The following is a 22,769-nucleotide window of genomic DNA, read 5'->3' on the forward strand; positions in this document are numbered from 1 at the left end:
TATTTTTAAAACCTGGAAAATAATGTTTTGTTTCTGAATGTGTTAGTGGTTTGCATCACTGATGAATCAGACTTCTTCCTAAGCAGTCTTTGTGTCTGTAAACTGGTCTAAACATCTGTTACAAGGATTCATTTAGAAATGCCCATTTGGAATTGTTTTTCTAGAGCAGAAGTCATTAAACTTTTTTTCTGTGAAGGACCAGAGAGTAACTGATTTGGGCTTTGGGGACTCTGTCACAATAACTCAATCCTGCCATTTAGTGCAAAGAAACCCATAGACAATATGTAAACATATATGTGGCTGGTGTATTTGGCCCATAGGCTATTCTAGACCAATGATTCCCAACTGGTACTTATGTGTGATGGGGAGGGAACTCTGGGAAGTTCATTAGATGATAAATGTTGAGAGAATCCTGGAAACTTTTATCTTTTTTCCTAACAGAGTTAATAGGAAATCCTTTTTCTCCTCCTAAAATATTAATTTAGTGGGGTCTGTAGTTCATTAAAAATTGCACAAAAATGTAAATGAGGGTCAGAAATCACTTTTAGTGTTACTACATCATGAACATGAATAATATAAAATAGTGATGTACAATAGGAATCTCTTAATGAGACACATATGTGTTTCAAATTTTCTAGCAGCCACATTAAAGAAGTAAAAAAAAGTAAACTTAACTTTAATAATGTATTTTTTAACTCAATATAAAAATATTATGATTATACTTTGTAATCAATATTAAAATTTATTAATGGGATATTTTAAATTTATTTTATACAAAGCCTTTGAAATCTGGTGGATATTTTACTCTCACAGCATATTTCAACTTGTACTAGTTACATTTCCAGTGCTCGGTGGACACACGTGACTAGTGACTAACATATTGGATAGCAGAGGGAAGAAGCATATGTTCCTTACTGGATTATTCACTGGATTATATTTTGAGAACAAGTGATGTAGGACATAGGACAGATTAATGCTGTCTTTCTCCTCCTCTATAACATTGAGCCTGGCAGCCTCCTAAAACATCTTCATAATACAGTATTTTGGGCAGTCACTGAAATCATGAAAGCTGAATTTTAGGATGAAGCCTCTCTGCCAGTTTGCATAGAGACCACAAGATGAATTTACCACCCAATTGATCATTTGAAATCTCAGAACTCATTTCAAACAGTTATTTTCTTTTATTTGCCAGTGACTAGTCAAAACTTCTAATGCCAAGAGAAACCAGCGAGATAGAAAGGAGAGAATACCCCTGGGTGGATACACTAGACGGTGATGGGATGGACCATCTGTGGCAAATGGCAAGTATATACTCTCCTCAAAGTCTCCACATTCCTAAAACCAAACACTTTGTCACCAAACAAAGCACATCTCTCAGGCTACCACTGGTTGTCCAGACCTATTGGTTTCCAGCCCCTGGCTACACACACTAGGCTAAAGATGTGTGGCTGTTCCAAAAGAATTAACATTTTTAGATTGTGACATAATTTAGTCCTTGTTTGATCTTTGCCAATCTTGGGGATCAGGTGACATAACTCCAGCCTCACTCTCCCTTGGCCCTTCTGTCTTGGAGGGGGTTGAGGGGATCCTGATTGAGTCTGTAATCCCTTTGCTGGCAACTCCACTTCTGTTTACCAACCAGGAAAATACACCCATCTATGAAGCCTTCCCGATATCTCTCAAATGTTCCTAGCTGTACAAATCGACAAAGCCAAAGCTCAGAAAGCTGTGGAAACGAACAGCTTTTAAAAACTCATCTGGTAATAAAATTTTACCTCATTTGAACTCATTTGTCAGCAAAATTGGATTTTGCTCTGTGTGAGTCTCTTTATCGGTGTTTACTTAGCTAACAATCGTGGAAATTCATACTGCAGTAATATTACCATTTTTGAATATAAGTGCTGTCAGAGATCCCACTGGGATGATTGTGTAATATGTTGGGTTCATGCCATATTATCTTTGTAATATCAGAAAAGTTGTGAAACACATCTGGCTCCAATGATGCCTTTATTAGTGGACCTTTATTACTCATGGTAGCAGCAGCAGCAGCAGCAGCAAATAGTTATTTAGCACTAAATATGCTTTAGGTACCTGACATATTTTTACTGCTTTATTTTGCACAATGCTCCTATTAGATAAATATTATTATTCCTTTTTTTTTTTGTAGGTGTGAAAAGTAAGATATAGTAGAGTTAGGTAACTTGCCCAAGGTCACACAGTTCCCGAGTAGCACCACTAGGCAGTGTCAGTAATCAAGCCAGGCATTCTGGCTTAGAGTCTGTAGTCTTTACGACTGTGCAAAGCCTCTCTAGGTCTTTCTTATGGGACTTCCCTCAACTGACATTTAATATGTAAATGTTCTGTCTCCTCAAGTAGAATTCTTGTTCCTTTCTTTAGAAACTCTGGAAGATTTTCTCCCAGATGCTTTCTACCTGGCAGAGGTGAACATACTGGAATCACTAGGTTCGAGAGTTAGGAATTTCAGGAACTTACTATAGATTCTGTAGATTATGTTCTCTTTTGTTCTGTCTTCTACAAACATTATTTAACTTTGCAGACTTCACAATTACTCAACTCTGTGTCCCTCAGTGAATAGACACAACCGTATATGTTAACACTTCAACTACACTGAAGATGAGTTTTATTTTTGGATCCCATGAGCTAAATGTTCATTCTGAGCTATGTAGTATGTGAAAGTTATGTATATCTTACCTCAGTTTAACCTCTATAGTTTCTGGGGGGATGCTGTTATTATTATTCCCATGTTACACATGGAGATTGGGACATGTGCGATCATGATGGTAGGAAGTGGTGAAATCATTTTAAAATTTAGGTGGTTTGAACTCAGAACCCACAATCTTCCTTGTTTTCCTTCTTTACCTCTAACTTTCTTCAGAGACTACTTTCTAGGATGCTGTTGGAGTTACATTTCTAAGACAAGTCACTTCCTTAATCCAGTCTTTCTTTCTCCTCACCTCTGTTGTCCCTCCAGTTACCTTGGAGGACTTGAGAGTCTCTGAATATTCCATCCTCTCACCATAGACAATACTCATTAATTCTCATAAGAGTGTTATGGATTTGTGCTATTGATGTTTCTATTTAACAATTACAGATAGAATTGAGACCCACAGATGTTAGTAACTTATATTTATGTAGTAATTTGTGGCTGAACTGGAATTCAAGCACAGGTCATCTGATATAAAATCTCAAACAGTACAGCCCATATTATCTTGCCTTTCATTGCATTAGTTTCTACAATTACAAAGCTCTAAGAACAAATAATCATTATTCAAAGGAAACCCTAAGTAACCCATAGAACTTCTTTTAATTGAACTTCCTACCTACTGACTCAGTGAAGAAACATGAACTTAATTGAATATTCTTCTTCTCACATTCACTAGGGGTATATTTTTGGTCTTTGCTTGAAGTATTTCCTGTGTGCATCTATTCAGCCTGTACATTTCATTTTCAAAACCTGAGTCATTTTTCTTTTAATTGTATTTATTACAAAACACAGTCCAAGTCACTAAAATAAAACTCAATGAAATAAGAGGGCAGAGGTTGAATAAAAAAGTTCTGGAAAAAACCCCTTTGACCACAAATGGAGGCTAGATTGGGATTTGTTTTTCAGAAGTGATTAATCCTAGCAGTCATTAGTAAACAGTAATGCATATTTGCATGTCACCTCTTTATGCACTAAACAAAGATCAGATCAACCTAGCCCCAACTCATTCTGTTTAACTGTTGGAATATTTTTAAAAGAATATCAGTGTAGTTAAAAAAAAAAGACTTTATGAGCACTCTGATTGTTTGGAAGTTTAAAAGAAGAGTAGCCTTTTTCCTTTTTTGGGGCGTAAATCCTGTGGGGATGTCTCCAGATCTTCAAATAAGTCCCTCCAAGGGAGAAAAATTCCAGCACTTACAACATGCAAACTCAGTGCCTGGGGACTCCCTGTCACCTCATGTTGGAAGTGTTCGGTGTGCTATGCAGATCACAGAGATTGGGTAATAAAAACCCACCACCACCCAACCAGGGAAATCTATTACTCACCTCTTCTATTAATAGAGTTAGAGCTTTGATTTCACACTGCAAAAAGCTCAGATTTATTTTGCTTACTTGAATCTCAAAGCTTGAGTGGTCTCCGATTTGGGAAATGTAAATTCTGCTTCCCTTTAAACTAAATAATAGTTCTATTTATAACACTTGTCATAGCCTTTATATGCCTTTTCTGCATATAAAATGCTACAATACATATACCTACTCTAATGTTTCTAGTAGGGTATGTTTTGCACACTGATTTATTAGAAAATAGGAAAAAGGAACCATGGTCACCTGGGGGTGGGGGGAGGTGTTGGAGAACTGTTGCCCATTCCACCCACTTATAAATGAGAGGTGAAAATCCATCCTGTTCATTTATCAATTCACGCGGAGCCTTTTTTGTTGTTGAGCTGTTTGATTTGATAGCAGAAACGTGCTGAGGGTTTTGTTTTAAGACAATTCCATTTCTCAGGATGCCTCCTACCTTTGGTGTATCTATCATTTAGAAAACGGTGAATAGGAGCTTAAGCAGCTAATAGCCAATTCCAGTTCCCATTTTTATCTGTGGAAGACAGTCTGTTAAAATGGGAACAGCTAAATGCAAAACTAATCTAACCAGCCATTGGGTGGCACTGTTGCTCCATTGAGTTCTCGGTTAAAGAACATTTCTCTTATACTAAAAAAGGAAAAGAAACGAAGCTTGATTGCACCTTAAAGAAAGCATTGTTTAAATAAGACAATTGGCTTTCCTCTGCTTCTTTGATTCTTTTGGTTCCCTAAACCACCCTTTGACCCAGGAATGACAAGTAGATTTGAACTCACATGCCAATATCAACTATTTGATAGATGCTACCTAGAGACTTGTGTTGAGAAAGATTCTGATGTTATATCCAAGCCAATGGGGAGAATATTGTAGGTTGATTAACAGTGGGCATAGAATTTTGGAATACTGACATACTTCCCATTCTTGCTTTAGCCTACATTTTGAACTGTACATACTGAGGACTTATGATAAGAATACATTCTGCACTACTGTTGGGGCTAGTTAGAGAACATATGAGTGGAATATTAAAAAATATTGAGAGGATAAAGGAGCATGTTGTTCATCCTGGTCAAAATTGTAAGTGTCCTCTTTTCTTGTCTCTCTTAATATAACCAGAGTTTTAACAACAATGAGAAAATGGTGTCATTTCCACAAGGAGATTAATAGTTTTTGGTTTGCTGGAGCTGGAGGATGGAGACCAAAAAAAGATATCTTTATCACAATATCAGAACCTCAAAGCCCAAACTGTGTTGTCATCTTAGAGCTTAAAATTTATTTATTTATTTATTTTTTGAGACAGAGCATGAGCAGGGGAAGGGCAGAGAGAGAGGGAGAGAGAGTATCAACAGTAGGTCCCGCGCTGTCAGTGCAGAGCCTGACATGGGGCTTGATCCCATGAAGTTTGAGATCATGACCTAAGCTGAAATCAAGAATCGGATGCTTAACTGACTGAGCTACCCAGGTGCCCCATCATCTTAGAATAAAAAAAAATTGTTGTGTTTATTTGATTTCAGGTCTATTATGGCTTTAAGATTTACCATGAAGGAAACTATGACCGCCACATATGAATGATTCTATGAGACATTAAACTTTTCTCTGTCTCTTCTAAAAATCTTATAATACTCTTTGATACTGAGGTATTTATTGAATGGGTTAAGCAGTAGTGTTTTCTGTGATGATGAAAATGGTCTATATTTGTGCTGTTCAGGAAGGTAATCACTAGGCACATCTAGCTACTGAGCACTTGAAATATGGCTAGTGTGATTAAGGAACTAGATTTTTACTCTTTATGCAATTTTAATTAATATTAATGTAAATGTAAAGAGCCAAATGCGGCTACTCACTGTTGTATTGGATAGTGAAGTTCTAGCCACTGCAGAAATTATTAATCCTGGGGTTTGAAGAATATGCAACCTGTAAACCAAATCACAATATATGATATTGTGGTATCATATCAGCACAAAAATGCCCAATAAGAATAGTTAAGGAGTATTAAACATGCACTATGTGTATAGCACTGTTCTAAACGTTTTACATATTTAGTTTTCCAATAACATATGAGGAAAAAGCTTTTATCACCATTTTCTAGATGAAGATATTTATAGCAAAGTAATAAGCAATATAGACAGGTCCCTATCTGGGATGTGTTGGCCCTCTACATTGGCTGGTAATTTGGTTTCCTTTCCAACAAATATATTTTTTTAAAGGTATATTCATTTTTTTACATTTATTTATTTAGGAAAGGGATTGAGTTTGTGGTTGGGAGAGGCAGAGAAGGATGGCTTTGGCATCTTCAGACCCCACTCTATAAACAAGAGTCCTCTTCGGAAAGCAGTGTGGTGGCCAGTATATTACTTCGGAGCCCCATCGTTCTCTCTCTCCTTTAAGTAGCTTATTGAAGTACTACCTCTAACTAAACAAACTTCTTTTCTGGAAGGTTTTCTGGCAAATACAATTTCCTCCAACGTATTATATTTACAGTGTTGTTCTAATATGCTTTATATAGAAGTATCCTGGGCAGTTGTCTGTACCTGATTCAGGGGAGTGCACAGATAAAGTTCTTTTGTACCCAGAGGATGGCAAGGCTTTACTCTATGGTGGGAAATTAGTGAAGGCTTCTGTTGGTAGACAAAATAATGCCCTCTCTACTAAAGATGTTCATGTCCCAATTCCCAGAACCCATGAATATGTTACTGTATATTGCAAAAGGAATTTTGCATCGGTGATTCAGTTAAAGATTTTGAGATGGGAAGTTTAGTCTGATTTACATTGGGTGGGCCTGATATAATCACAAACAACTTTATAAAAGAGAGGCACAGATCATAGAGGAGAAGTCAATGTGATGATGAAAGAGAGGGAGATGAGAAGATGTACCTTCATGTCTTTTAAGATGGTGGAAGGCACCATGAGACAAAGAATTTAGCTGGCATCAAGAAGCTGGAAAAGGAAAGGAAATGGATCCTCCCCCAAGAGCCTGTACATACATTCTAGACTTCTCGCTTCTGGAACTGTAAAGTAATAAATTTGTATTGTTTTAAGTAATTTGCTCCAGCAGCATTAGGAAACTAATGCAGCTTCTTGGAGAGGGTGAATTTTAAACAGTCTTAAAGGATCGATGAGCATTGTCAGAGAGAAGAAGGATGTTCCAGCAAGAGGAACCAGCAAGTTCAAAGGCACAAAGCTCCAAAAAAGCAGTGCACTGGAACAGTGTGTATCTCAGGTAGCCTACAGTTTAGATGTGTTTCAGGGAAATAAGAGGCAGAACTCTGGTATCATTCCCAGAACTCTGTGGTACAGAAAAGGGAGGCTTCTGGTTTTAGTCACTAGCATTTTGAGACCAATACTGGCACCATGTTTTCCTTTTCTAGACCACATGTGGACCTCCAGAGTCTCCTGTGGTTTTGCTCCATGTATTTCTCTAGCCACAGAGATCAAGAAAAAAAAATCCATAAATATTTGCTACAGGAAGAAAGATTCAGAATAAAGGTGACCATTAAAGAATGTGAATGAACACAAAGTCTATTGCTTAAACAAGATTATCTTTTACTTGTATCTGGGTTGGTGATACGATTTATACAAATAGGATGGCAAATTTGGGCCTTGTAAGGATTGTTCTGTGGCTCTGCTCAGTGTAATTCTTTTCTAAGGTCCAGGGAGTAAAGTTGTCTCAGGATTAGAGGATTATTTGCTTTTACTGCCTGGAATATGTACTGTCACAGTTGATCATTTATACTTTGATAGTATTCAAGTGCTGATGTATTTAAGGTCTTAATAGCAAAAGTAAAAATAAAAGAATATTTACATAGCTCATAAAAGGACAGCCTGTGCTTCCTTTGTGCATTTTACAGCTCCTCATCACCGTGCAGAGTAGATTCCATGATGCACTAAGTTTTATATTATCTCTGACTTGCACCACAGTCAAATGACCACCCTGGCTTTAAAACTTCTTGAAGCAAATCACCCATTGCCACTGATACTAAAATGAAACTTCTTCCTTAAATTCCAATAAATCCTCCAAATGTTATGCAAATTGAAAAATACCCCTGTCAAAAGACTGTCAGATAACACCTCTCATTCCCAAGGACTATTTGTAAGCATACAGAAACATCCAGAAAGAAGTAATAAATTGTTCTAGTACACTGTTCTGGCAGCCATTAATAAATCAATATGAAGGGGAGTTCTGAAGGGCAAAATGTTGCTGTCGGTGGGTGTCCGATTTAATTTTTCTCTAAATTAATATTTCGAATATGATAAGTGAGCTGGCAGGAACAGATTTCATGATTAATTCTATGGAGTCAAAAATGCTTTGATGGCACTTTAATAGCTGCTCCACTGATCTAAAAGTGCCTGAAACGGGCTCACGTGGGCAAGCTCACAAATTGCATGATAATGTGGATCCCACCCAAGGAGGAGATTTACTTTTTATTTTCAAATCTCTGGCATACCTTGGGATAGATGTATTTCATCATCCAGGCAGAGACATTTTTATAGCATTGTGAGCCATGACTGAATGATACATGTGGTATGAGTGAGCAAAAAGCGCCATTAGAACCCTTCTGTAAGTCCTGTCTTCCACAAGCCACATAAATCAGCTTACAGAGGAGTCATTGCTCCCCTGAAAATGAGGATTCCCACAATAAAAATACCCTATTTCCAAAGGGCCAGTGAGCTACATACAACTTGAGCTCATGAATGAGAAACAAGAACGGATCCTGAGTGCTTATTTTAGGGTCAACACTGACCTGTAATTATTGCTATCATGATAGGCCTATGTTTACATGAACTGGGAGGCTACTACTGAAATTCTGTATTTGTTGAGTTTATTGAGTGCATCAAGAGTTTGGTAAAATTATGCAACTTGAAGGATATAGAGCAGCAGAATAACCACACTCATGGAGCTTGTATTCCAGCTTAGGAGGCAGATATATTAACACCTATACAGAAGGGTTGAATGGAGAATTGAACAAAATGCTTTGGAACCATATGGGAAAACAGAATTATTCTGTCTTCAGCTCCTATGTTTCTTCTCAGTCTTAAAGATGAATAAGACTGTGATGGGGTTATACAGGTATTTTAAGTGGAGAAAAGCATTAAGGTTTGAAAATTCTTGGCATATTTGGAAACTAGTGGGAAATTCAGTGCGATGAATGCACAGAGGAAAGGAAGCAAGACTGGAAACTTAGAAGTCGGTGTAGGGTTTTCAATGTAATGTGAAAATAAGCCATATTCCTGGTCAGTGGAAAATCACAAATGGGTTTTTAAGGAGGTAGGATCATAATACACACTTCAGAAAGATTACTATGGAAGTTTTAATTATGTTGGGAAATCCGAGTTTTATCATTAATCCAAATATCTGCTTTGGACAACTGATTAAAAGTCCCATTCCCCAACCTAACTGGAAGAGTAAGTTTGTGGGGAAGCTGAAAAGTTTAACCATTGGCTAAATTGTATTTCATGGGCCTATAGAATATTAGAGAGGCCTCAGAATTCCTTAGGCATGTGCATATACGGATATGAGGCTCAGATGAAAAATCTTGGTTGTAGACATATGTTGGAAGTCACCAGTGTGAATGAGATCATGTAGGGAGAGGAGGTAGAGTGAGGGGAGAAGAGGTCTTGGCCTAAGCCCTGAGGAACATCAACATTTGGAGATGAACAGGAGAAGAAAAGATTCAAAACAGAGGGAAAAGGAAAGTAAGAGAGTGTTTCAAAAAATAAGAGGTCTGCAAGGCACACCTGAGTGGCTCAGTCGGTTTAGCAGCTGACTTCAGCTCAGGTCATGATCTCGTGGTCTGTGAGTCTGAGTCCCCTGTTGGGCTCTGTGCTGACAGCTCAGAGCCTGGAGCCTGCTTCAGATTCTGTGTCTCCCTCTCTCTCTGCCCCTCCCCTGCTTGCTCTCCGTCTGTCTCTCTCCCTCAAAAATAATAAACATTACAAAAAATAGTTTCTGCAGCTTCAAATATAATCTAGAAGTATGAAAAGAACTAAAACATATTTATTAGAATTAGCCACAAAGGGAGTGATGTGGCACACACATTAAGGTTTGGTAGAAGTGGAATCTAGAGTATAGTAAGTAAAAGAAAGTGTTAGAGCTAAAGAAATTGTGAATATAGACAACTGTTTAAAGATTATTATTTTTAATTTTCTTGAGAATTTTGTTTTATGTTTTAGTTTAATATTGTTTTGAGTAGAACACTAAAGATTTGGAGATTTGTATTTATATTTGAGAATCTTTTTACAAACTTAGATTTGAGCCTTTTATAGTATAAAATGTCACTAGCTTATTGGCTATTAGTTCAAGCTCAAAATTTTACTTAAAAATATTTTTTATAGAGAATTCTACAGGGAACACCTCCTTATAGGTACCCAGAACTTGCATTACGGTTTTCTTTCATTAACTTCCAAGTACATCACAACCACCCCCAAATAAATGTTTTATTATTGAAGTATGCATTTTGAGGCTCCCAATATAGAGATATGTCTTGGCCGAGAACTAATTTTTCTGAGTGTGTTTGTACCTTCAATGTGGATGAATAAAAGTGGTAAGAAAATGATAAATCAATTCCTTTACTCAGAGTGTTTTGAATATAGGCTAAATTTTGAAGTTAGAGTACACTTGATCATAACAAACATGAAGGAAACACATTCTAATGTTAACTCTTCTTTCAAGAAATCTATGTACTATTTAATTAAAACTTTTTTTTAATGTTTACTTAGTTTTGAGAGACAGAGTGCAAATGGGGGAGGGGCAGAGAGAGAGGGAGACACAGATTCTGAAGCAGGGTCCAGGCTCTGAGCTGTCAGCATAGAGCCTGACATAGGGCTCAAACCCACAAACAGTGAGATCATGACCTGAGCCGAAGTCAGGTCCTTAACTGACTGAGCCACCCAGGTGCCCCTGTACTATTTAATTTATATGATGGTTGGACAAACTTGGGTAAATATAATCCTATTACATCTTTTTTTTTTAATAGGGAGGAAAAAAGAAAAACTAATGGCTTTGATTAGGTCACCCACACTTAATTTTCTTTTTGTCTGCTTCTTGTTACCTTTTCCTTTCTTTGCCTTTATTATTTCAAAGTACACATCAGTACGATTTAAGATTATTTATTATGCATTGACATTAAACTTTGGCTATTAATATTCATTGGGATCCTTGAAAATTGATTAGTTAATTAAGTTCAAAAGATTTGTATGAGAAGCCTTTGTTCACTCTTCTGTTGTTCATTATTCTTCATATACATAGTATCATTCACTAATTTTTTCACTTCTCTCCCAAGGACCCCCAACAAATTATTACTTAACAATCTCCTGTATTTTTTTGTTTCACTGGCATTTCTAAGCTGTCTGGCTACAAATTTAAGTTTGTAAATTAATGAGTAAGGGATTCATATAAATGAATCCCTTGTTAGTTTTTAGTACTAACAAAAGTCAAATTTAAAGGTGAAAACTGTTTTTGAACTGTTTATTCAAGTTGGCTCTGACTGTTGATCATTATCTACCTCATATGCAGGTAGTATAGGGTGAGTTCCTATTTTTCTGTCATTTTGGTAACTGAAATTCCTCCATCCAAGCTAAATAAGTTCAAATGGTGTGTATAAGATACTATACCTAGCCACCTCTATCTGGCCATTGGCCACACAGAACACTAGTTTCTTCAGTTTTCCAGAGTTGTTCAGATTTATAATTACTGATTTATTCTGAATAGGCCCCTAAGAGCCTGAAGTGTCAAACCAGAATGCCAATTTATTAATTTACCTTTTAATGAAACTATCAGGTCCAGATATTGTTCTGATTTAGCACATTTTCCCATTTAGGACTTGAACTATCAGGATGATCTTCACAATCATCATCAAAACTTGCATGAAAAATTGCATGTATACATCAAGGTTTTTTTCCTTGTGGACAGGGCCAAAGCTTTAATCCCAAATTTTATTCCCAATCCCAAAATTTATTCAATAGGTAACTCCAAGTGAAAGCAAATTCTTGAAAGATTTCTTGACAAGCCTAGAATCAGAAAAAAAGGAAGGTAGTAAGAAAAGGTAAATGTTTAGTGGTGCTGGTATTATAAGATTCAACTTCCAGGGAAGACAGACCACTGTACCTAGCAAGGAATCTTCCTCCCCCAACAGATTTCCATGTATATACTCCAAGTGTTTAGTTTTGAGTTATATCTTCTCTAAGGCTTACATGGTCATCCATCTCTCTTCTGTTCCAAAGTCTTTCTTGACATATATTGCTATCTTCAGTCTAGTTGTGTTAAATTTTTGTAAGCCTGAGATCTCTTCAATGTGTTAAAGGTGATATTGTTAGCTGATTTATTGGATATTGGTTTTATATTTTCAATTTCAGAAGACAGTCCTTATTGTCTTATTTCTACAATTTGACAGAGTTAAGAGAAGTCAAATCATCATAATATCAAGGTACAGTCAGCATGAACATCAAGTTTTGTTATTGGATTATGAGGCAGTCTTTTGGAAATTAATTTCTCCACAAAGAAAAAAAGTATATCTTTGATCAACTCTGCTCCTTATTTTGAATTTATCTATCCACTTGTTCCTAAAGTAGTCCTGCCAGATGATTATCAGTTTTAATTGGTTTTAAAATGTCCTTCCTTTAATAGAAATTCAGATCCAGGAGACACAGAGATAAATCCCAAGGAAATCAACTCAAGGAAGTTCACACTAAGACACATAGTAATTAGAATGGCAAAAAGTAGTGACAAAGAACTTTAAAAGCAGCAAGAGAAAAGAAAACAGTTACATACAAGGGAAACCCCATAAGGCTATCAGCAGATTTTTCAACAGAAACTGCAGGTCAGAAGGGAGTGGCAGGATAATTAAGTGCTGGAAGGAAAGAATCTGCAGCTAGGAATATTCTGTCCAGCAAGGCTGGCGTTCAGAATAGAAGGAGAGATAAAGAGTTCCCAGACACACAAAAGTTAATGGAGTTCATAATGACTAAACCAGCTCTAAAAGAGATCTTAAAGGGGACTCTTTGAATGGAAAGGAAAGACCATAAGTGAGAGTAAGAAAAGCAGAAAGCATAAAAGCAGTAAAAATAAGCATATCTGTAAAAATAAGTCAAAAAGCTCAAAAAATTATGTAAAGTATGGCATCATATACCTAAACATGAGGAGGAGAGGAGTAAAGAATGGGTTCAGACTTAAGTGACCATCAACTTCATGTAGATTGCTTTGTGCATAAGATGTTATATACAAACCTAATGGTAACCACAAATAAAAAACCAGTAATAGATATGCAAAAAATAAAGAGAAAGGAATCCAACCATGTCACTAAAGAAAGCCAACTTATGGTGAAAAAAGAGAGCAAGGGAAAAAAGGAGCAGAGAAGATCCACAAAAACAAACCCAAAACAAATAACAAAATGGCAATAAATACATACCTATCAATAATTGCTTTGAATGTAAATGGACTAAAATGATCCAGTCAAAATACATAGGGTGACAGAATGGATTTAAAAAAAGACCCATCCATATGCTGTGCACAAGGGATTCACTTCAGACCTATGGATGCATGCAGTTTGAAACTGAGGTTATGGAAAAATATTTACAATGCAAATGGATGTGAAAAGAAAGCTGGGGTAGCAATTCTTATGTAGACAAAATAGACCTTGAAACAAAGATTAACAGGAAACAAGAAGGGCACTATATAATTATTAAGGGGATTATCCAACAAGAAGACATAACAATTGTAAATATTTATGCACCCAACATGGTAATACCCAAATACATAAAACAGTTAATAACAAATGTAAAGGAACTAATCAATAGTAAGACAAAAATACTAGGGGGCTTTAATATCTCATTTATATTAACGGACAGGTCATCGAAACAGAAAATGAACAAGGGAACAGTACCTTTAAGTGACACACTGGACCAGATGGATTTGATAGATATATTCAGGACATTCCATCCCAAAACAGCAGAATACACATTATTTTCAAGTGCACATGGAACATTCTCCAGAATAGATGGCATATTTGGTCACGAAACAAGTCTCAACAATTTCAAAATGATTGAAGATATACCATGCATCTTTTCTGACCACAGTGCAATGAAACTGGAAATTAACCACAAGAAAAGATCTGGAAAGACCACAAATATGTGGAGGTTAAATAACATGCTACTAAACAATGAATGGGTAAACCACAAAGTCAAAGAGGAAATAAAAAAATATTTGGAGCCAAATGAAAATAACAACACAACAATCCAAAATCTTTGGGATGCAGCAAAAGTGGTTCAAAGAGAGAGTTTATAGCCTACTTCAAAAAGCAAGAAAAATCTCAAATAATCTAACCTGATGCCTAAAGGAGCTAGAAAAAGAATATACAAAACCCCAAAGGGTTTTTGGAAGGACAGCAGAAAGAAGGAAATAATAGAGAATTGGGCAGAAATAAATGATAAACTAAAAAATATAATAAAACAGATCAATGAAATCAGGACCTGCTTCTTTGAAAAGATAAACAAAATTGATAAACCTCTAGCCAGACCCATACAAAAATTATGTCAACAAATTGGTCAACCTAGAAGAAATGGGTAAATTCCTAGAAACTATATAACCTCCCAAAACTGAAACAGAAAGAAATTTGACCAGACTGATTACCAGCAATGAAACTGAATCAGTAATCCAAAACTCCCAGTAAATAAAAGCCCAGGATTTGACAGCTTCACAGGTGAATTCTATCAAACATTTAAAATAGAGTTAATATCTATTCTCTTCAAACTATTCCAAAAAATAGAACAAAAACTTCCAAATTCATTCTATGACTCTAGCATAGAGTCCAAGACCAGATAAAGACACCACAGGAAAAAGAACTACAGACCAGTATCTCTGATGAACATAGGTGGAAAACTCCTCAACAAAATAATAGCAAACTGAATCCAACAATACACTAAAAATTGGTTCATCATGATAAAGTGGGACTTATTGCTAGGATGCAAGGTTGGTCTAGTATTCACAAATCAACCAACATGATACATAACATCAAAAAAGAAAGGCTAAAAACCATATGATCATTTCAATAGATGCAGGAAAAGCATTTGACAGAGTACAACATCCATTCATGATAAAAGCTCTCAACAAAATAGGGTTAGAGGGAATATAACTCAATATAATAAAGACAATATATGAAAAACACACAGGTAACATACTCAATTGGGAACATACTGAGAGCTTTTCCCTCAAGGTTAGGAACAAGACAAAGATGTCCATTCTCACAGCTTTCATTCAACATGGTACTGGAAGTCCTAGCCATAGGAGTCAGACAAGAGAAAGGAATAAAAGGCATCTAAATTGGTAAGGAAGAAGTAAAACTGTCACTATTTGCAGATGACATGATGCCCTATAAAGAACACCTGAAAGACTCTACCATAAAATTACTAAAACTGATAAATGAATTCAGTAAGTTCACAAGATATAAAATCAATGCATTGAAATCTGTGGCATTCTTATACACTAGTAATAAAGGATTAAAAAGAGAAAATAAGAAAACAATCTTATTTGCAGTTACAACAAAAACAATAAAATGTCTCAGGATAAACTTAACCAAAGAGGTGAAAGACCTGTACTCTGAAAACTACAAAACACTGATGAAAGAAATTCAAGGTGACACAGTATGGAAAGACATTTCATGCTCATGGATTAGAAGAACAAATATTCTTAAAATGTGCATACTGCCCAAAGCAGTCTACAGGTTTAATGCAATCCGTATCAAAATACCAACAACATTTTCCATAGAACTAGAACAAGAGTCCTAACATTTGTATGGAACCACAGAAGACCCTGGACAGTCAAAGCAATCTTGAAGAAGAAAAACAAAACTGGATGTAGCACAATTCCAGATTTCAAGTTATATTACAAAGTGTCAGTAATAGAAACAAAGGTACTGGTATAAAAAATAGACACACAGATCAGTGGAATATATCAGAAAACCCAGAAATAAACCCAAAATTATATGGTCAGTAATCTTCTACCAAGGAGGAATGAATACACAATGGGGAAAAGGCAGTGTCTTCAACAAATGGTGTTGGGAAAACTGGACAGGAACATGCAAAAGAATGAAACTGGACCACTTTCTTTCACCATAGACAAAAATAAACCCAAAATGGATTAAAGACCTAAATATGAGACTTGAGATCATAAATATCCTAGAAGAGAACACAGGCAGTAATCTCTCTTACATTGGCCATAGCACATTTTTCTAGGTATGTCTCTTGAGGCAAGAGAAACAAAAGTAAAATTAAATTAGTGGGGTGACAAAAACAAGTTTCTGCTTAGCAAAAGAAACAATTGACAAAACTAAAAGGCAAACTATGGAATGGGAGAAGATATTTGCAAATGACATATCCAATAAATAAAGAGTATCCAAAATATATAAAGAACTTACAAAACTCAGTACCCCCAATCAAATAATTCAATTAAAACTGGGCAGAAGCTATGAACAGACATTCTCCAAACAGACATCCAGATACCTAACAGATATGAAAAGATGCTCAACATTGCTCATCATCAGGGAAATGCAAATCAAAACTACAGTGAGATACTAATGAATACCTGTTAAAATGACTAAAATCGACAACACAAGAAACAACAAGTGTTGGTGAAATGCGAAGAAAAAGGAACCCTCTTGCACTATTGGTGGGAAGCAAATTGGTGCAGGAATTGTGGAAAACAGTATGGAGCTTCCTCAGAAAACTAAAAATAGACCACGCTATAATCCAGGAATCACGCTATTGGGTATTTAATGCCAAAATACAAAAACACTAATTCAAACGGATTCATGCACCCCTATGTTTATTGCAGGATTAATTACAATAGCCAAGCTATGCAAGTAGCCTAAGTGTCCACTGATAGGTGAATGAAAAAAAGAAAAAAAAGTATTATATATACACAATGGAATGTTATTCAACCATAAAAAAGAATGAAATTTTCCCATTTTCAATGACACATATACAGCTAGAGAGTATAATGCTAAATGAAATAAGTTAGAGAAAGACAAATACCGTATGATTGCACTCATATGTAGAATTTAAAAGCAAAACAAACAAAGTTTAAAAAAAAGAGAAAGCAAAAAACAGACTCTTAACTATAGAGAACAAACATATGGTTCCCAGAGGGAGATGAGTAGGGGATGGGTGAAATAGGTGAAAGGGGTTATGAGTACACTTATCTTGATAAGCACTGAGTAAGATATGCTATTGTTGAATAACTGCATTGTACACCTGAAACGAATATACCACTGTATGTTAATTGCACTGGAATTAAAATAAATAAAATCTTCTTCCAAACATATAATACACTCTACTATTAAAATTTACCTATCAAAAAAATCAATTAGTCTTTCCTTCTACATTCATTGTGTTTATTATACCATTGTTATTTGTTTGTTTGTTCCTGAGATAATGTTTGATTTCTTAATCTGCAGCCTTCTTTTCTATTATATATATTTAAAGTTATACATTTTCTTCATGTACAGTTTTGGCTACATCACATATGTGTTGTTATGTATTATTATTATTATCATTGAATGCAAGTATTTTCTAATCTCCATTATAATTTTTTCTTTGATTTGTGGATTACTCAGTTTATTTCTTAACTTCAAACATATGAGAAATTTATAGTTATCCTTGAATTAATTTCTTACAGTTTCATTATGGTTAGGGAGTATTGTGGTTAGAGATAATGCTGTCTAGAATTCAATCCTTTGAAAATTTTTGAGAGTTGCTTTATATCTCAACATACATAGATTTACAAAAATATCACATTGCTGCTTGATGATTATTTAAATTCTACAGTTGTTGGAAGCTATATATTTATCTGTAGATCAAGAGTGTTAATAGTCATCAACTTTTTTCCATCTCTGCTCCTATCTTTTGCTGCTGTTTCTAGCAATTACTGAGAAAATAATATTGAAACCACTTAATTGTGACTGAATTTGTTAATTTCTAGGCATATCAGTTTTACATTATAAATTTTCAGAATATTATATCAGGTGCAGTAAGTCTAAAATTGTAAATCTTCCTGGTGAATTTATACTTCTTCCATTATGTGGTGAAACTCTCTCCAGTGATTTTTGCTTTAATATGTATTCATTCATTATTTGTATAGTAATCACAGGATTCTTTCAGTTATTATTTAAAGGATCTATCTTTTTTCTATCATTGTACTTATATTTCTATATCCTTAGGTTTTAGCAAAAGGCATAATTAAATTTTTTCTTATTTTACAATTTTCTTTTTAAATTTTTTAAATGTTTATTTTTGAGAGAGACAGAGAGACAGAGCATGAGCAGGGAGGGGCAAAGAGAGACAGAGACACAGAATCTGAAGCAGGCTCCAGGCTCTGAGCTATCAGCACAGAGCCCAATGCAGGGCTAGTACTCATGAACTGCAAGATCATGACCTGAGCGGAAGTTGGATGCTTAACCAACTGAGCCACCCAGGTGCCCTTAAAATTGTCTTTTAACTGAGCATTTATCCATTTAAATTTACTGTAATTGATAATTGGTTATTATAATTTTTAAATATAATAGGCATAGTGTCCAAAAAAAAAATAGAAGTCCTATGAATGATTGCAATTGTTTAAGAGATAAATAAATAATTATTACATAAATTATTTTTGTATTTTAAATAGTAATTTATATATTATGAAATTTTATGCTATAATTATACCTAGATGCTTTATTAATAGTTAAATATAGGACTAATTTTGATTATTTCTAATAATTTCATTGCAAGATTAAAATTACATCTTGAACTGAAATATTTAGAAATATTTGTAACAGTGAAATTGAGGTTTGCATTACATTAAAGCGTTTTGAGATTACATTTCCATTTGCCAATTTTTTTAAGTTACAATAGCAAAGTTACATAAAAGGCAGGAAGAATTATATAAATACTTAATTTTTAAGAATAAGCATTTTTTGATCTTTTTTCATATGCTGTTAAGATACTTATTATCTTGGATCCTAAAAACAGATAGAAAAAAGGCAAATGTTTCTGTGAAGTTTCTTCACATTTATAAAACTCTCTCTAATCTAAATAGTGCGCTACTGGATAGGGCAAATGATAAGATAAAAACATACCCCATGAGTCCTAATGCTAATTCTACATTGCTAATCTCTTCAAGAGGAAGGTATTTTTCTCTGCCTAAGACATAAAAATATTTCCATTCTCACATCTGGTTTTAACATATTGGGATAAAGACTCACAGTTCCCACTTTCCATACAAAAAATATTTAGAAGAAAAAGGAACAAAATATAAGTGGACCTTTAATGAAACCAGAAGTTAAACAGTATTTGAATGTTTCAGGAAATACTACCAGCTGTAGTGGGTCTCACAAATAGCACTGGGATAATGATGCAAGGAAAAAAATATGGGTGCAGAACTCAGAGAAAGCCAAAAGTGGACTGTTCTTCCAAGGTAAAGTGCATACCCTAAGGACAAAACCCATTAGAAACAGGAAAGGCATGATGGAATCATTCCAGTATGCCCTGTTAGTCTGGAGTTCCAAGAAGTTTGAGTGTGAATAAAAGTTTGTAGGAAGTAGTATATCAGTGATGGAGAGGGAAGAGAAATCTTGGATTGTAAGAAGTACCAACTGCCAATATGGGTTTGTTGGGAAATACTACAGGAACTCAAAATGCTTAGTGTCTCAGTACATAAGATCTGCTGCTAGTCTGTAATACAGACCTGGCACCCTTTCTCAGTGAATCTCCTAAGTAGATGCTCTAAGAGGAAGTCATCTCACTGAAAGAAATCACAAGAATGAGTTAGAGAGGGAGGGAGGCAAACCATAAGAGACTCTTGAAAACTGAGAATAAACTGAGGGTTGATGGGGGTGTAGGAGGGAGGGGAAAGTGGATGATGGGCATTGAGGAGGGCACCTGTTGGGATGAGCACTGGGTGTTGTATAGAAACCAATTTGACAATAAATTTCATATTTAAAAAAAAATAATGACCTTTGGTATAAATAAAAGTTGTCTATAGGAAGATAATATAAGAAACCATGAAGAAACTAAGAGGAAAATACAATGATAGATGAAGAATATTTTTATAAACATATTTCAGTGGGACAGGTAAAAATTGTAAAGAAATATATTTATATTTAAAAATTTATGGTATCAGTCAATAGTATAAAATAAATACCCCAAGTAGAGTTTCAAGAATTAAGATACAACGTTTCAAGATAATAGGAGATAAAATGTGAGTTTTTCAAAGCTCAGGAAATAAAGGGAAGAAAAAAACACAGATAAATGCAGTTTGAAATCAGTGCAAAGAAATGATACTGCTGAAAATCTAGAAGGGAGATAAAACATTTATGTGACTGGTGTTCTGCAAGAAGAAAGTAAAATAATGGGGCAGGAAAAATACATATATTACATTAAAATATTCTGTAAATAAAAGAGGACTTAAATTTATAGTTTGAAAAAGTAAACTGTATATTAGAAAGTATTTATCTAGTAAGACTAATACTAAGACCTTTTGTATTTCAATGAGAATGAATCCTTTAGGCAACCAGATAATGATCAAGTCACATATGGGGATAGTGAGTAATCAAATGTGCCCCATACTATTCATTGCGGGGTTTTTTTCCCCATTTCTAATTTAAGTTACACTTAGTTAACATATAGTGTAATATTAGTTTCAGGAATAGAATTTAGTGATTCATCACTTACGTTTAACACCCAGTGCTCATCACAAGTGCCCTCCTTAGTATCCAGCACTCATGTAGCTCATCTGCCACCCACTGGTCCTCCAGTAACCCTCAGTTTGTTCTCTATAGTTAAGAGTCTGCTTTGTGGTTTGCCTCTGCCTTTTTCCCCCGCTATGAACATCTGTTTCATTTCTTAAATTCTACATATGAGTGAAATTAGATGGTATTTGTCTTTCTCTAACTGACTTATTTTACTTAGCATAATATTCTCTAGCTCTATCTATGTCATTCAAATGGCAAAATTTCATTCTTATTGATTACTGAGTAATATTCCATTGAATATATAAATCACCTCTTCTTTATCCACTCATCAGTCAATGGACATTTAGGCTTTTTCCATAATTTGGCTATTGTTGATAATGCTGCTATAAACATCAGGGTGTGTGAGTCCCTTCAAATCAGTATTTTTATATCTTTTGTGTAAATAGTAGTGCAGTTGCTAGATCATAGAGTATTTTTAACTTTTTGAGGAACCTCCATACTCCTTTCCAGAGTGCTTGCACCATTTGTATTCCCACCAGAAGTGTAAAGAGGGTTCTCCTTTGTCCACATCCTTGCCAACACCTGTTGCTTCCTTTGTTGTTAATTTTAGCCATTCTGACAGGTGTGAGGTGATACCTTATAATCCAGTTAAGAATTGGCAGAGATAGTTATGAATAGACATTTATACAAAGAACACATACAGGTGGCCAACAGACACATGAAAAAATGCTCAACGTAATTCACCATCAAGGAAATACAAATCAAAACTACAATGAGATATCAAATCATCACAGGTCTTAATGCCAGAAATCAGGTGTGCAATGTCTAAAAGCCCACAGGAAGCAATATGTGACCCAATAATTTTATATCCATTTAAAATGTCATTCCAGTATAAAGATAATTTAAAACTTATTTGAATATTCTATAACTCAGGGACAATTCATTCCATGAGCATTTATTAAAACATAAATACTGATATAGTCACATTGGGGGTTAGGGCTACAAAATGTGGATTTGAGGCAGACCACAATTCAGTTCATAGCAGAACACCAGAGCTTTTGTTCAGTATCAATAAAAAATAAATTCTCAAAGAAAAACAAGCCAACAATAAAATTAATGAAGAAACTATAGTAAAATAGCTGCTGATGAGAATTGAATCCATTGAATTCTAGCACTAAGAGTAAAGAAGTGTGAAGATCATAAACCCTAACAAGATAGAAAGTGAGCTTAACAAATGTTATCTGGGAAGGAGATGGTGGAGAAGGTGGTGATCAGAATACTGATTTCTTCAATGTTTATAGAGAGGGTAGTAGGAAAATGATAATCAGAAATCAAATTTGAAATCAAGTAATCAAAAGATGGAGTTATGAGTATATTAAAAGTAATAAGGTTAACATTCAAAAGATATTATCTACTAAAATTGAGTACAGGAGAATATGAAAAAATATTAAATCCCTCATTATGCATATGAGGAAGTAGTAAATATTAAAAATAGTAAATAAATATCATGTACTTAATATGATATAAAGCTATACTTGTGAAAGTAAACATTAGTACTTTCTAGTTATAAACTTTACATTAGCTATAAATGTTAAAAATCCTCAGAAGGAAAATTAAAAACAAATATTGACAAAATATTCATAAAAATGGAAAACATTTAACATAAAGTTTGCTGATAAATAGGTCATATCAAAAAAATATTTTAATGTTTATTTTTAAATTTTGAGACAGAGAGGAGAAGGGGTAGAGAGAGAAAAGAAAGAGAGATTTCTAAGCAGGCACCATGCTGTCAGTACAGAGCCCAACTCAGGGCCTGAACCCACAAACCACGAGATCATGATCTGAGTTGAAACCAAGAGTTGGACACTTAACTGACTGAGCCAACCAGGGACCCTGATAATGTCCTATCAAAATTTTTAACTTCACAAAATTTAATTAAAATGAAAAATTACTCCAATTATCTCAAAAT

This window comes from Neofelis nebulosa, chromosome 1, assembly GCF_028018385.1.
Source record: "Neofelis nebulosa isolate mNeoNeb1 chromosome 1, mNeoNeb1.pri, whole genome shotgun sequence".
In the NCBI taxonomy this organism is placed as follows: domain Eukaryota; kingdom Metazoa; phylum Chordata; class Mammalia; order Carnivora; family Felidae; genus Neofelis; species Neofelis nebulosa.